This window comes from Castor canadensis, chromosome 17 (genome assembly GCF_047511655.1).
Source record: "Castor canadensis chromosome 17, mCasCan1.hap1v2, whole genome shotgun sequence".
NCBI lineage: Eukaryota > Metazoa > Chordata > Mammalia > Rodentia > Castoridae > Castor > Castor canadensis.
Window position 1 is genome coordinate 63,160,945 of NC_133402.1, and position 13,762 is coordinate 63,174,706.

Genomic DNA, 13,762 nt, shown 5'->3' on the forward strand with positions numbered 1-13,762 from the left:
ATCTCTCCCTGTTTATATCTTTGAAACTTTTGTTTGTTTGTTTTGTTTTTACTTATTTGTTTTCCCCTCTTTCTTTAACTTCATTGCTTTCCCTCTCCTCTCACCCTTCCATTCTAAATATCACCATTGTTATTATTACAAGCTAGAAAATACTTAATTGCACACAGTACAGGGACAATAACAACACCAAGGGCAATTACAGAAAGACAGAAAAAACAGGGAAACCAGTTTTCCCACAGCAAAAAATTAGTACAGGAACCAGAGGGAAATGAAGAAAACAGATACTCAGATCCAGACTCCAACAAAATGAAGATAAACTATGCAAAAGGACCCAATGAAGCCCACAAGAATAATTTAAAAGAAGAAATACTACATGTAATCAATGAGAACTTTATAGAGATGATACTAGATATGGTCAACCAAAATGTACAGGAGACACTTAAGAAATTCCAAGACAACAAAAATAGAGAATTTGAAAAAGCACAAGAAGAAATAAAAGAAACCATAGAAACACTATATAAACACCAAAGTGAAACAAAGGACACGATTAATAAAGAAATAAATGTACTCAGAATGAAAATAGACAACATTAAAGAGGAAACAACCCAGGATATGGAAAACCTCAGAAAAAAGAACAAAACAGAATTGCAAAACAAAATGGAAGGCCAATCCAGCAGAAAAGAACAAACAGAAGACAGAATCTCAGAACTCGAAGATGAAATGGTAATTAAAGGAAAAACCAAAGAACTATTAGTTAAACAACTCAAGACCTGTGAAAAGAAAATGCAAGAACTCACTGACTCTATCAAAAGACCAAACCTAAGAATCATGGACATTGAAGAAGGAGAAGAGGTGCAAGCAAAGGGAATGCATAATATATTCAACAAAATAAGATCAGAAAATTTCCCAAATCTAGAGAAATCTATTCCCATACAGATGCAAGAGGCCTTCAGAACACCAAATAGACCAGATCAAAATAGAACTACCCCACGACAAATCATCATTAAAACAACAAGTTCAGAAACTAGGGAAAGAATATTGAAGGCTGTAAGAGAGAAAAAACAAGTAACATACAAAGGTAAACCCATCAAAATCACAGCAGACTTCTTAACAGAAACATTAAAAGCAAGAAGAGCGTGGGGTGAGATCTTCCGGGCACTGAATGAAAATAACTTCAACCCCAGGATACTCTACCCAGCAAAACTATCATTCAAAATAGATGGAGCAATAAAAGTCTTCCATGATAAGCAGAAACTAAAACAATATGTGACCACAAAGCCACCACTACAAAGAATTCTTCAAGGGATTCTGCACACAGATTTGAAACCCAATTTAACCATGAAAGGACAGGCAGCACCAAACCACAGGAAAAGAAAAAGCAAGACAGTAGAGAGTAACCTCAACTTAGGTACACACAATCAAACCTTCAAACAACTAAGACAACTAAATGAGAGGAATCACCACATACCTATCAGTACTAACACTTAATGTTAACGGACTTAATTCACCCATCAAAAGGCACCGCTTGAAGAAATGGATTGAAAAGGAAGATCCAACCATTTGTTGCTTACAGGAGACCCATCTCACCGACAGAAATAAGCATAGGCTTAGGATGAAAGGTTAGAAGAAGATTTACCAAGCCAATGGCCCCTGAAACCAGGCAGGAGTAGGAATACTTATCTCTGACAAAGTAGACTTCAAACCTACATTGATCAAACAAGATAAAGAAGGACATTCCATACTAATAAAAGGAGAAATAGACCAAAAGGAAATAACAATTATCAACCTATATGCACCTAATGTCAATGCACCCAATTTCATCAAACATACCCTGAAAGACCTAAAAGCATATATAAACGCCAACACAGTGGTTGTGGGAGACTTTAACACCCCATTATCATCAATAGATAGGTCATCCAAACAAAAAATCAATAAAGATATCCAAGATCTAAAATATACAATAGATCAAATGGACCTACTTGATGTCTACAGAACATTTCATCCAACTTCTACACAATATACATTCTTCTCAGTAGCCTATGGAACCTTCTCCAAAACAGATCATATCCTAGGGCACAAAGAAAATCTCAGCAAATATAAGAAAATAGTTCTATCTGATCACAATGCAATAAAACTAGAACTCAACAACAAAAGTAAAGATAAAAAACATGCAAACAGCTGGAAACTGAATAACTCACTGCTAAATGAACAATGGGTCATTGATGAAATAAAAGAGGAAATTAAAAAGTTCCTGGAAGTCAATGAAAATGAAAACACAACCTACTGGAACCTATGAGACACAGCTAAGGCAGTCCTGAGAGGAAAGTTTATAGCCATGAGTGTATATATTAAAAAGACTGAAAGATTCCAAATCAATGACCTAATGATACATCTCAAACTCCTAGAAAAATAAGAACAAGCAAATCCCAAAACAAATAGGAGAGAAATAATAAAAATAAGAGCTGAAATCATGAAATAGAAACCAAAAAAACCATACAAAGAATTAATGAAACAAAAAGTTCGTTCTTTGAAATAATAAACAAGATTGACAGACCCCTGGCAAACCTGACTAAAATAAGGAGAGAAAAAACCCAAATTAGTAGAATCAGGAATGCAAAAGGGGAGATAACAACAAACACCATGGAAGTCCAGGAAATCATCAGAGACTACTTTGAGAACCTATATTCAAATAAATTTGAAAATCTTGAAGAAATGGACAGATTTCTAGATACATATGATCATCCAAAACTGAACCAAGAGGATATTAATCACCTGAATAGACCTATAACACAAAATGAAATTGAAGCAGCAATCAAGAGTCTCCCCAAAAAGAAAAGTCCAGGACCTGATGGATTCTCTGTTAAATTCTATCAGACCTTTAAAGAAGAACTGATACCAACCCTCCTTAAACTGTTCCACGAAATAGAAAGGGAAGGAAAACTGCCTGACACATTTTATGAAGCCAGTATTACACTTATCCCAAAACCAGGCCAAGACACCTCCAAAAAGGAGAACTATAGGCCAATTTCCTTAATAAACATTGATGCAAAAATCTTCAATAAAATAATGGCAAACCAAATTCAACAACACGTTAAAAAGATCATTCACCATGACCAAGTAGGCTTCATCCCAGGGATGCAGGGGTGGTTCAACATACGAAAATCAATAAACGTAATAAATCACATTAACAGAAGCAAAGACAAAAACCACTTGATCATCTCAATAGATGCAGAAAAAGCCTTTGATGAGATCCAACACCATTTCATGAAAAAAGCTCTAAGAAAACTAGGAATAGAAGGAAAGTACCTCAACATTATAAAAGCTATATATGACAAACCTACAGCCAGCATTATACTTAACGGAGAAAAACTGAAACCATTCCCTCTAAAATCAGGAACCAGACAAGGATGCCCACTATCTCCACTCCTATTCAACATAGTACTGGAATTCCTAGCCAGAGCAATTAGGCAAGAAGAAGGAATAAAAGGAATACAAATAGGTAAAGAAACTGTCAAAATATCCCTATTTGCAGACGACATGATCCCATACCTTAAAGACCCAAAAAACTCTACTCAGAAGCTTTTAGACATCATCAATAGCTACAGCAAGGTAGCAGGATATAAAATCAACATAGAAAAATCATAACCATTTCTATACACCAATAATGAGCAAACTGAGAAAGAATACATGAAAACAATACCATTTACAATAGCCTCAAACAAAATCAAATACCTAGGTGTAAACCTAACAAAAGATGTGAAAGACCTCTACAAGGAAAACTATACACTTCTGAAGAAAGAGATTGAGGAAGACTATAGAAAGTGGAGAGATCTCCCATGCTCATGGATTGGTAGAATCAACATAGTAAAAATGTCGATACTCCCAAAAGTAATCCACATGTTAATGCAATTCCTATCAAAATTCCAATGACATTCATTAAAGAGATTGAAAAATCTACCGTGAAATTTATATGGAAACACAAGAGGCCACGAATAGCCAAGGCAATACTCAGTCAAAAGAACAATGCTGGAGGTATCACGATACCTGACTTCAAACTATATTACAAAGCAATAACAATAAAAACAGCATGGTACTGGCACAAAAACAGACATGAAGACCAGTGGAACAGAATAAAGGACCCAGATATGAAGCCACACAACTATAACCAACTTGTCTTTGACAAAGGTGCTAAAAATATACGATGGAGAAATAGCAGCCTCTTCAACAAAAACTTCTGGGAAAACTGGTTAGCAGTCTGCAAAAAACTGAAACTAGATCCATGTATATCACCCTATACCAATATTAACTCAAAATGGATTAAGGATCTTAATATCAGACCTCAAACTCTAAAGTTCGTACAGGAAAGAGTAGGAAATACTCTGGAATTAGTAGGTATAGGTAACAACTTTCTCAACGAAACCCCAGCAGCACAGCAACTAAGAGATAGCATAGATAAATGGGACCTCATAAAACTAAAAGCTTCTGTTCATCAAAAGAAATGGTCTCTAAACTGAAGAGAACACCCACAGAGTGGGAGAAAATATTTGCCAGCTGCACATGAAACAAAGGACTGATAACCAGAATATATAGGGAACTTAAAAAACTAAATTCTCCCAAAACTAATGAACCAATAAAGAAATGGGCAAGTGAACTAAACAGAACTTTCTCAAAAGAAGAAATTCAAATGGCCAAAAAACACATGAAAAAATGCTCACCATCTCTAGCAATAAAGGAAATGCAAATTAAAACCACACTAAGATTCCACCTCACCCCTGTTAGAATAGCCATCATCAGCAACACCACTAACAACAGGTGTTGGTGAGGATGCGGGGCAAAAGGAACCCTCTTACACTGTTGGTGGGAATGTAGACTAGTACAACCACTCTGGAAAAACATTTGGAGGCTACTTAAAAAGCTGGACATCGATCTACCATTTGATCCAGCAATACCACTCTTGGGGATATACCCAAAAGACTGTGACACAGGTTACTCCAGAGGCACCTGCACACCCATGTTTATTGCGGCACTATTCATAATAGCCAAGTTATGGAAACAGCCAAGATGCCCCAGCACTGACGAATGGATTAAGAAAATGTGGTATCTATACACAATGGAATTTTATGCAGCCATGAAGAAGAATGAAATGTTATCATTCGCTGGTAAATGGATGGAATTGGAGAACATCATTCTGAGTGAGGTTAGCCTGGCCCAAAAGACCAAAAATTGTATGTTCTCCCTCATATGCAGACATTAGATCAAAGGCAAATACAACAAGGGGATTGGACTTTGAGCACATGATAAAAGCGAGAGCACACAAGGGAGGGGTGAGGATAGGTAAGACACCTAAAAAACTAGCTAGCATTTGTTGCCCTTAACGCAGAGAAACTAAAGCAGATACTTTAAAGCAACTGAGGCCAATAGGAAAAGGGGACCAGGAACTACAGAAAAGGTTAGTTCAAGAAGAATTAACCTAGAAGGTAGCACACATGCACAGGAAATTAATGCCAGTCAACTCCCTGTATAGCTATCCTTATCTCAACCAGCAAAAACCCTTGTTCCTTCCTATTATTGCTTATACTCTCTCTTCAACAAAATTAGAGATAAGGGCAAAATAGTTTCTGCTGGGTAGTAAGGGGTTGGGAGGGAGAGGGAGGGTGTGTGTGGGGTAATGAGGGGGTGGGGGAAGGGGAGAGAAATGACCCAAACATTGTATGCACATATGAATAAAATAAAAATTAAAAAAATCAATGCCATTGAAAAAAGACAAAAAAAATACAATTCATAGCCTTGACTGAATCCTGAATTTAGAAACCTCCACAAAATATGTTTTTGTAATAACTAGGATAATTTGAATACGCACTGATAATAATGTTTTAAATCTTATTTTTTTAGGTATGGCAGTGGTATTTGAATACTTAAGAGAATGTCATTATTTGTAGAAGACACACACTTCAGTATTGAGGTAAGAAGTGTATGATGTCTGTCTTTACATTCAAATGGTTCCGTGAAAAATAAAGGGATAAAAAAAAATTTAGAGGACTGGGGCTGTCGCTCAGGTGTAAAGTGCATGCCTAGAATGTGGAAGATGCTGGGTTCCATCCCTAGCACTGCAAAACAACAACAAAATCATTTCCATAGGAACATATTTAATATATATGCACACAGATGTATTTACAAAGAAAGATGAGGAAGTAAAGCCCATTAACAATGGGTAAAACTAAGCAAAGGGCATGTGGATATTCATTTTCTATGAATCCATATGAAATTGCCAACACTTGACAATTTTTGAGCTCCAAAAATGACAATTTTACTTCTGAATCCATCACTGAACAGGAGACACTGGAAGGTTATTAAAGACTGACATTAAAAATGACTCCAGGAATCAGAGGGCTTTTCAGCTGACTTCTGTTAGCCTTTAAAGATAAGATTATTTCTACGCTATCCTGTTTTAGACCATGAAAAAGTGGAAAAGGCTTTAGATCATGTTATGAATATAGCACAGCCTCTAATCCCAATAAAGACAGCCATTTCTCCCCACAAAGAGAAGAAATGATAAACTATATCAGTTATTATTACAGAAAAAGTTTACAGAAAAATAGCTATCCTGAGACTACAAGGAAAATTCAATTATCAAGACATTTAGTAATATACTTCATCATGTCGAGAAAGTAAAGAGGAAAAACTGTGATTATCACAATCAATGCTGAAAATGGTATTAATAAAATTTAAATAAAAGCCACAAGTAAAATAGAAGTATATACTGAGTACTGGGTACTGCTTAAAGGACTTCAATATGTATTTTCTCAATTAATCTTCACACATACAATCTTCAGCAATAGGTTCTGTTATTATTCCTGTTTGGTGGGAAAATGTCCAGGAAAGAGCATTTAGTAATTATTGCCATCTTTCTCCTTCTCTAAAGTAAGTAGTTAGCACCATTGAGCACTGCTTGAGCTACATCCCACTAATTTTCATTTTCCTTTACTTCAAAATATTTTTCTGGTTTTATCTTTGACTCATGGATTGTTTAGAATTGCATTGTTTCACTTCCAAGTATTTGGAGATTTTCCAGTTATTTTTATGATATTTGTCTCGAGTTTAATTTCATTATGATCCAAGTACATGTACTGTATGACTTTAATCCTCCCTAACTTAATAAAGTCAGAACTTAATTATGACCTGGGATATTTTGCTGTATTTGTGTGCACTTGAGAAGAACATGAATCATGCTGCTTGTTTAGAAAGATTAAGAGAAGGAAATAGTATTGTATTCAGCAGATATCGCTTTAGCCTCTGTTTCTTCATTTTTGTTGTTCCATCCTCTAGAATTTCCATACCACATGAAGAAATTCCTTTCATATATACGTATGTGTATATATATATATATGTAAAATATTAAGGATTGAATCAGGGTCTGTGCATCTGAGGAAAATACCTTACCACTTGAACCATATCCCCAGCCCTTTTGCTCTGTATTTATTTTTTGAGAAACAGTCTTAGGCTAACTTTGCCTGGGTTGGCCTTGAACTCACAAATCCTCCTACTTCTGCCTCCAGAGTAGCTGGGGTTACCGGTGCATGCCAACATGCTGGGCTTCTTTGATATATTTTTGAAGGGCAAGTCTTCTGGTGAAAAAATGCATTCTTGTTTTTGTACAGATTGGATGGCTTTTAATAATCTATCTTCAAGTTCACTTAAAGTTTCATCTGTCATCTTTTATTTTGCTATTAAGTCAATCCAGTGAATGTTTTGTTTTGGTCATTGCATTTTAGGGTCTAAAATTTCTTTTTTTTATATCTTCTATTTCTCTGATTTTTTTTCCATTTGCTTCCATTGTGTTTGCTCTTACTCCTTGGGGCATGGTGACAACAACTGTGTTAAAGTTGTTGGTCTGTTAATTCCAACATATGTCATGTTGGAGTTATCATTTTTTAATTGTCCTTTTCTTTGTGAGATATTAAGATTTTCCTAATTCTTCAAATGTCGAGTCATTTTGAACTTAATCTGGAAATTTTGAATTTTATGTTAAGTGTCATTGGATTTTCCTACGGAAAGTTTGATATTTTGTTTTCTTTGGCATTCAAGCAGATTAGGTCCAGAACACAAGTTCTCACCTGCCTTCTGTTGCCTGTGGGTCAGCATCAGTTCGGTTCCAAAGTCTTTGTAGCACTGTTCAGCTCTGTCTTGCGTATGTGCCACCAGTGTTCAGCGTGGGTCCTGAGTAGTGTTCTACCTGTGGTTCATTCCTCAGAGCCTTCTGTGTACTATTTAGGGTCAGACATATGCAGTCACAGCTTGTAGGTGAGCCCAGAAGTTAATGAAAACTTTATAGACTCACTTCCTTCTCTCAACATTTTGTAGCTTTCCAAAGCCCCTTTGGTTAGCCTTGTGGACAAGCCACCCACACTTCTGTGATTTTCCTATGATATTGCACCTGCTTTCAAAGTTAATTGGTGAGAGGATCAAGAGAGAAAATTGCAAGGCAGAATTCTCCCTCATGGTTTTAGAATTTCCCAGTTATTGCTGTCATGGTAGCCTGCTGCTTCATGGCTGTCTGCGTTTGAACTAAGAATCCAGAAAAACAAACCCAGGAATTTTTCCAATTCTTCTGACCCACAAATTCCCTTGCTTGTACCAGAAACAAAGAATTTCTTGTGTAGTTCTTTTTCCTTGCTTCTTTGTTGCATAATTCAAAGAAGACAATTCTCTGAATTGTCCTTGAGTCCAGTACTAGAGCTCCCAGAAGGGAAGAAAAAGCAAGAAACTCACTGCTGGTTTGACAGGACTCTGGAGTTTGGTTTACTTTCCAATCTGTCCGCTATCATTGAGTTTTTAGATTCCTCCTATAACTGCGACATGCATTCTGTCCAGGACTTTTAGCTACATGTGATGAGAGACATGGGGGAAAGTATGAATGTTCCACCTTGAGGAACTGAATCCTCTCTCCATAGTAGATAACGGGTTCCATCTACTGCGCCTAAAGTCACTTCTGTCAGATTTCATTTGTTATATAAGCAATGTCTATTACTTAAAGTAAGACAATTTATATTGGATCGTGCTTGATGGTAACAGTCTAACATTCTCTTCAGTAGAGCAGAACGCCCATCGTTTGGTAAACTTAGTAAATATGCAAAGCCTGTGGATGTTAATGTTCTCAGGACCATGCTCAGAGAAGGTGCATAAGAATAAGAACATGGCTTGTAGAGGAGAGCTGTCGGTGGAGGAGAGGAACACTGTTACCTCTGGAACTGGGAAGATTCTGTACATAGGAAGAAGGTGTAGTAAGGAACTCGGATGGCATTGAAAACAAATTTCAGATCTGCTTAATCCACAATGTTGGTTATAAACCTATGACATTCTTAGGTCAACCACAGGTTACTACAGTTATCCAATAGCTCTATGGCAATATGTGAAACTAGAATGATTTCAACAAGGAATATTTGGATTTATGAAACAATGTAGAAGAATTGAAAGAAAATAGAACATAATTTTAAAAGGGAGTAGTGAATAGGAATAGAAAGTATAATTCTGTTTCATGAGAAAATTGGTTTTCCGTGTTTCATGAGAGAGCATATTTCTCAGGTCTGATATAATTTGATACAAAATTTACAAATTGTTACAAAAATCAATGTAAGTATAGAAATAAAGTTGATGAATTTTTCAAATTAAGTATTTGAAAAATTCCTGAAATATCTGAAAAAATAGAGGTATGGTTTAAAAGGAATCTTTTTTGAGCTGTTGTTTAAATATACATAATGCTTTTTGAAGATTTTAAAAGAAGTTTATTATTTTGATAAACAACTGATGAATCTAGTTACTATGAAAACTAAACTAAGCTCTCCAGAGACTATTTCTTTCTACTTTCCATCTAAGCCAAACTTTCACAAATAAAATTAATTAATAATATTTTATATGTGTGTATATACACTAAACAAAAATAGTATTGGATAAGGAAAGTCACATAAGTGTCCTTTGGTTATTATAGCTATATTTGTTGTGCATTTACTGTATGTTTTAAATTCTTTAGACTCCTAATACTAAATCCTTCAGACATTTTAAAGAGATATTATTACCATTATTATTCCAATTTTACAGATACAGAGGTTGAATTTTTTGCTTACAGCCCCATAGCATTAAGAGGTGGAGGTGGGGTTGGGACTTACACACTGCGACTCCAGAGTGTGTGTGCACTTATTAACTGCATTAATATACCAATGAAGGAAGTTGTTAAACCAAATAGAAGATAACTATTAAGGGAACTTAATTACATGCATTCCTCTAGTATGTTAAATTGATAGTTCCTCACCTCCGTAATACAGGAAGTCTGTATGTAAGCAGCATAGTTAATTCTGTTAGCATTTATGACTTAAAAACATTATTAGGGACCGTTCTTTCTTTGTGTACGTTCCTATGGTGGCTATTATTTTACAATTTTGTAGTCTGTAGGTATACATGATAATGAAAGCCTTCTAGGATGGCTTTTGGTCATAAGCCAAGAATAGAAATTAAATATTTAATTAGAATATTGATAACTAGAATAATATCTAGACATTATTCACTCTACACTGGACACAGGCAAGTTTGTTTGATTCATTTAGGGAAGAGGCGGACAGCAGGACAGCCTGGGATACTGAATGAGGTGGAGATGGGCATGAAGATGAGCAGGTGCCAAGTTCCTGCAATTCCTGTAATTCTAGATTCCTATAGTTGAGGAAGACAAATGTTCCCTCTTGGTTACCTTGGACCAGGACTGGCTTTGTTCACTTTTAACTGTTCCAGGCCAAAGAGAAAGATTGCTCCAAAGAATTTAGAGGTTACACTCTGGCAGCTACAAAGGTCTTTTGCATGCTGTGTGGGAGACAAGTTCTGTACTAATATTTGTATGCAAGGCTTTCCACAACATTGTGGTTCAGTGTAAGTGTATTGAAAAGGTGCTGAGCCCAGCATCCTTTTCTGAGGAGTGCAGGAAAGGTTTGCACTGGTGTACAGCCACCATTCTCACATACTGTTTGCTGAAAGTTTACTAACTTCGCACCCTGCCCTACCCTAAACCAAGGATGGCATTACCATCCCAAAGTTAATTATTTGGTGCCACTGCCAGAGAGCTGGGTGCTCTTGGTCTTTGATGTTTATTTGTAAGCACATGTAAGTGTTTTGTCGATAATCCTGCTTACTGGCCTCTGCAGGACACCTTTGAACTCTTCAGTTTCCTGCCTAGCAGCAGAGCTGGTCCTCCAAGGCTGTGGGTTGGGTTTTCCTCACTGTCAGCATTAATGTATTCCACAGAAGGGAAGAGATCCAAACTCTAATCAAGAAAACACTCACTTTAAAAAAAAAAAAAGTAAGAAAACATTTAAAATAATGCTAGAGAAGTCTTTTCTTTTTCTCTAGAATTTAAAGAAACAAACATTTAATTTATTTCAATGCTCCATTAAACATATTTTATTGTTACTTAAAAAAAAATTGAGCTGCTTCAAGACAAGAAATTAGAATAGTGCTTAGGACCAGACTTTAATCAATGGAGAGTTTGCCTCACCTGCAAATATCATTATGAGTTTCTCAACCCATAGGATCATTGCCATTTTAAAGTCATTTCCATCAAAGTACAATTCATATTAGTACCACCAATTTAACATTATATAAAATGTGTTATTTACACTGTACTTTGGTAGTTTGTGACTAAATGGAAATTTTATTGGTATTAAAAAAGAAAAAAAAACTCTCCTGCCTTTAATCCCTGCTACTCCAGAGGCAGAGATTGGGAGGATCATGGTTCAAGGCCAGCCCAGGCAAAAAGTTCACTAGACTCTATTTCGACAAAAAAGCTGGGCGTGGTGGAACAAGTCTGTAATCCCAGCTATGATGAAGGTATAAGTAAGAGGATCTCAGTCCAGGATGGTCTGGGGGAAAAAAAGTGAGACTCTATCAAAAAATAACAAAGTAAGAAGGGCTGGGGCATGACCAAGAGGTAGATCACCTACCTAGCAAGCGCAAAAGTTCAAACAAACCCTAGTATTGCCCAAATCCCCATAAAACAAAACAAAACAAAACAAAACAAAACAAAAAACCCATCAGGCACAAGTCTAATAATGTAAAAGACAGATGTTGAGAATCAAGAAGGGAAGGCCATGTAAAGTTTGCAAATAAACCATGTTCTAGACAAGGATGTTTGGGTTCATTCACTATCACATCTGCATTGCCTTCCTTCTGTTTACCTATTTGTATCCAATTTTCAAAAGAAACTGACATGAAAGTTGGTTAGCCAGGACTTGCTAAATACAGTCTAAAGAATGGGAAACTGTGGGCTTGAACGCTATAATGTCACTGAGGATCTCAGTGATGAGATCATAAACAGGACAGGGAAGTGGAGCACATGGTGGTGTCACCATAACAGAGCTGAACCAAAATCAGGTCGTGCGTATATGTGGGTGTTTGCATACATACTAACTTGTGGTCCTGTTCTTTAACATTTATTGTGCTATGTCCTCTTTCTTTCCTACTGACCAACACACAATGACTTTTCCTCCTATACTAACCCTTGCTCCCTCTAGTTGAGGTACAGAGCCCTAGTATGCTTGACCTTGGACAACCCTAATCAAATTTGGCAGTATTTGAGGAAAAAGGAAGTCCTGGGACCAGCAGCACTAGCATTTCTGGAATGTGGTAGAAATGCAAATTCTTAGGCCTTTCTCTAGACCTACTGGATCAGAAACTTGAGCAGGGGATGCCTGGCCATATGGGTTTTAATGAACCCTCCTGGTGTTTCTGATGCTCACTCTAGTTTGAGAGTCATTGGTCTTGTTCTTGCTGCCCTGTATCCTGTCTGCTTGAGTTGACTTCCTGGGTATCACGTATCTGAATTTTAGTTTTGTTCCTTTGATTTCCTTATGGATGCAATTCTGTCTTGATTTCAGATTTATGCTCTAGGTCTCAACTGAGTATAAATCATATTGCCTACTAGACTGGAGCTCTGTCAGCAACTTTCCCTAAATACTTCACAGGCCTGCCTATATCTCTCTCCCCTCCTTGATGGCAGCCAAGTCTAGCACTGAATCAATTGGGCCATTTGGAGTCAATTCCCACTGGGGTATCTCCATGATCTGACAAACTCGTGCTATGTCTCTGGTAGGTCAAAGTAGCATTCACCTAAGTTGACCTCCAGGAACCTCACCCTGCATGCTGTTGACATCACTCTCCTTCCTTCTCACCTGAAAAACTGTGCTAACCTGTCTAAGATCCCATTACCATACTCCCCTTTCCCTGCTGACCCAGATATCAAGAGCTTACACAAGTCATGACACCTATGGGAAGTCAACTGACACTTTTGTAAAGCACTATAGAAGAGTTAAGGTAAATACTTCAGGATGAAGCAAGTTACTTATTTGGGGCCAACTGCTTCAGTGTTAAAAAGGAAACAGCATAAAACAAATGATATATGATTACCTTAAGGAAATCTTGACATCTCTACCTTATGCTTTGAAGATTCTAATTTGCCCAACTGAGTTTTTAATACTTTTTTCTTGTGGGGACTGACATCCTCTTACCTTTGCTTTTCAAGCCCTCATTTTTCCACGCAGGGATCCAACCTCTTGAATTTCATTTGCCAGAAACCTTAACATAGCCACTATCTTACTATTTACAGATGGTCTAGTGCGACAGAGTTTAATGCAATATATGTACTCATCCATAGGTGCCTGCAGGTAACCACCACTGTGAAAGAAATTGCAGGCCACATTTTTATGACTAGAAAATAATTCAAAAG

The 13,762-nt window shown here is 36.7% G+C and overlaps 1 protein-coding gene and 1 long non-coding RNA gene across 2 annotated transcripts in view; one reads left to right on the plus strand and one right to left on the minus strand.

Annotated features, from left to right (window-relative positions):
• The window catches only part of Slc9a9 (solute carrier family 9 member A9), a 511,055-nt gene that overhangs the window by 167,455 nt on the left and 329,838 nt on the right, over positions 1 to 13,762 (minus strand). The window lies entirely within an intron of this gene.
• Positions 1 to 13,762, plus strand: part of LOC141418553 (uncharacterized) — a 149,328-nt gene that overhangs the window by 93,824 nt on the left and 41,742 nt on the right. The window contains exon 4 of the long non-coding RNA XR_012443183.1: positions 5,893 to 5,962. This is a non-coding gene — a long non-coding RNA (uncharacterized lncRNA). The remainder of the gene's footprint in view (positions 1 to 5,892; positions 5,963 to 13,762) is intronic.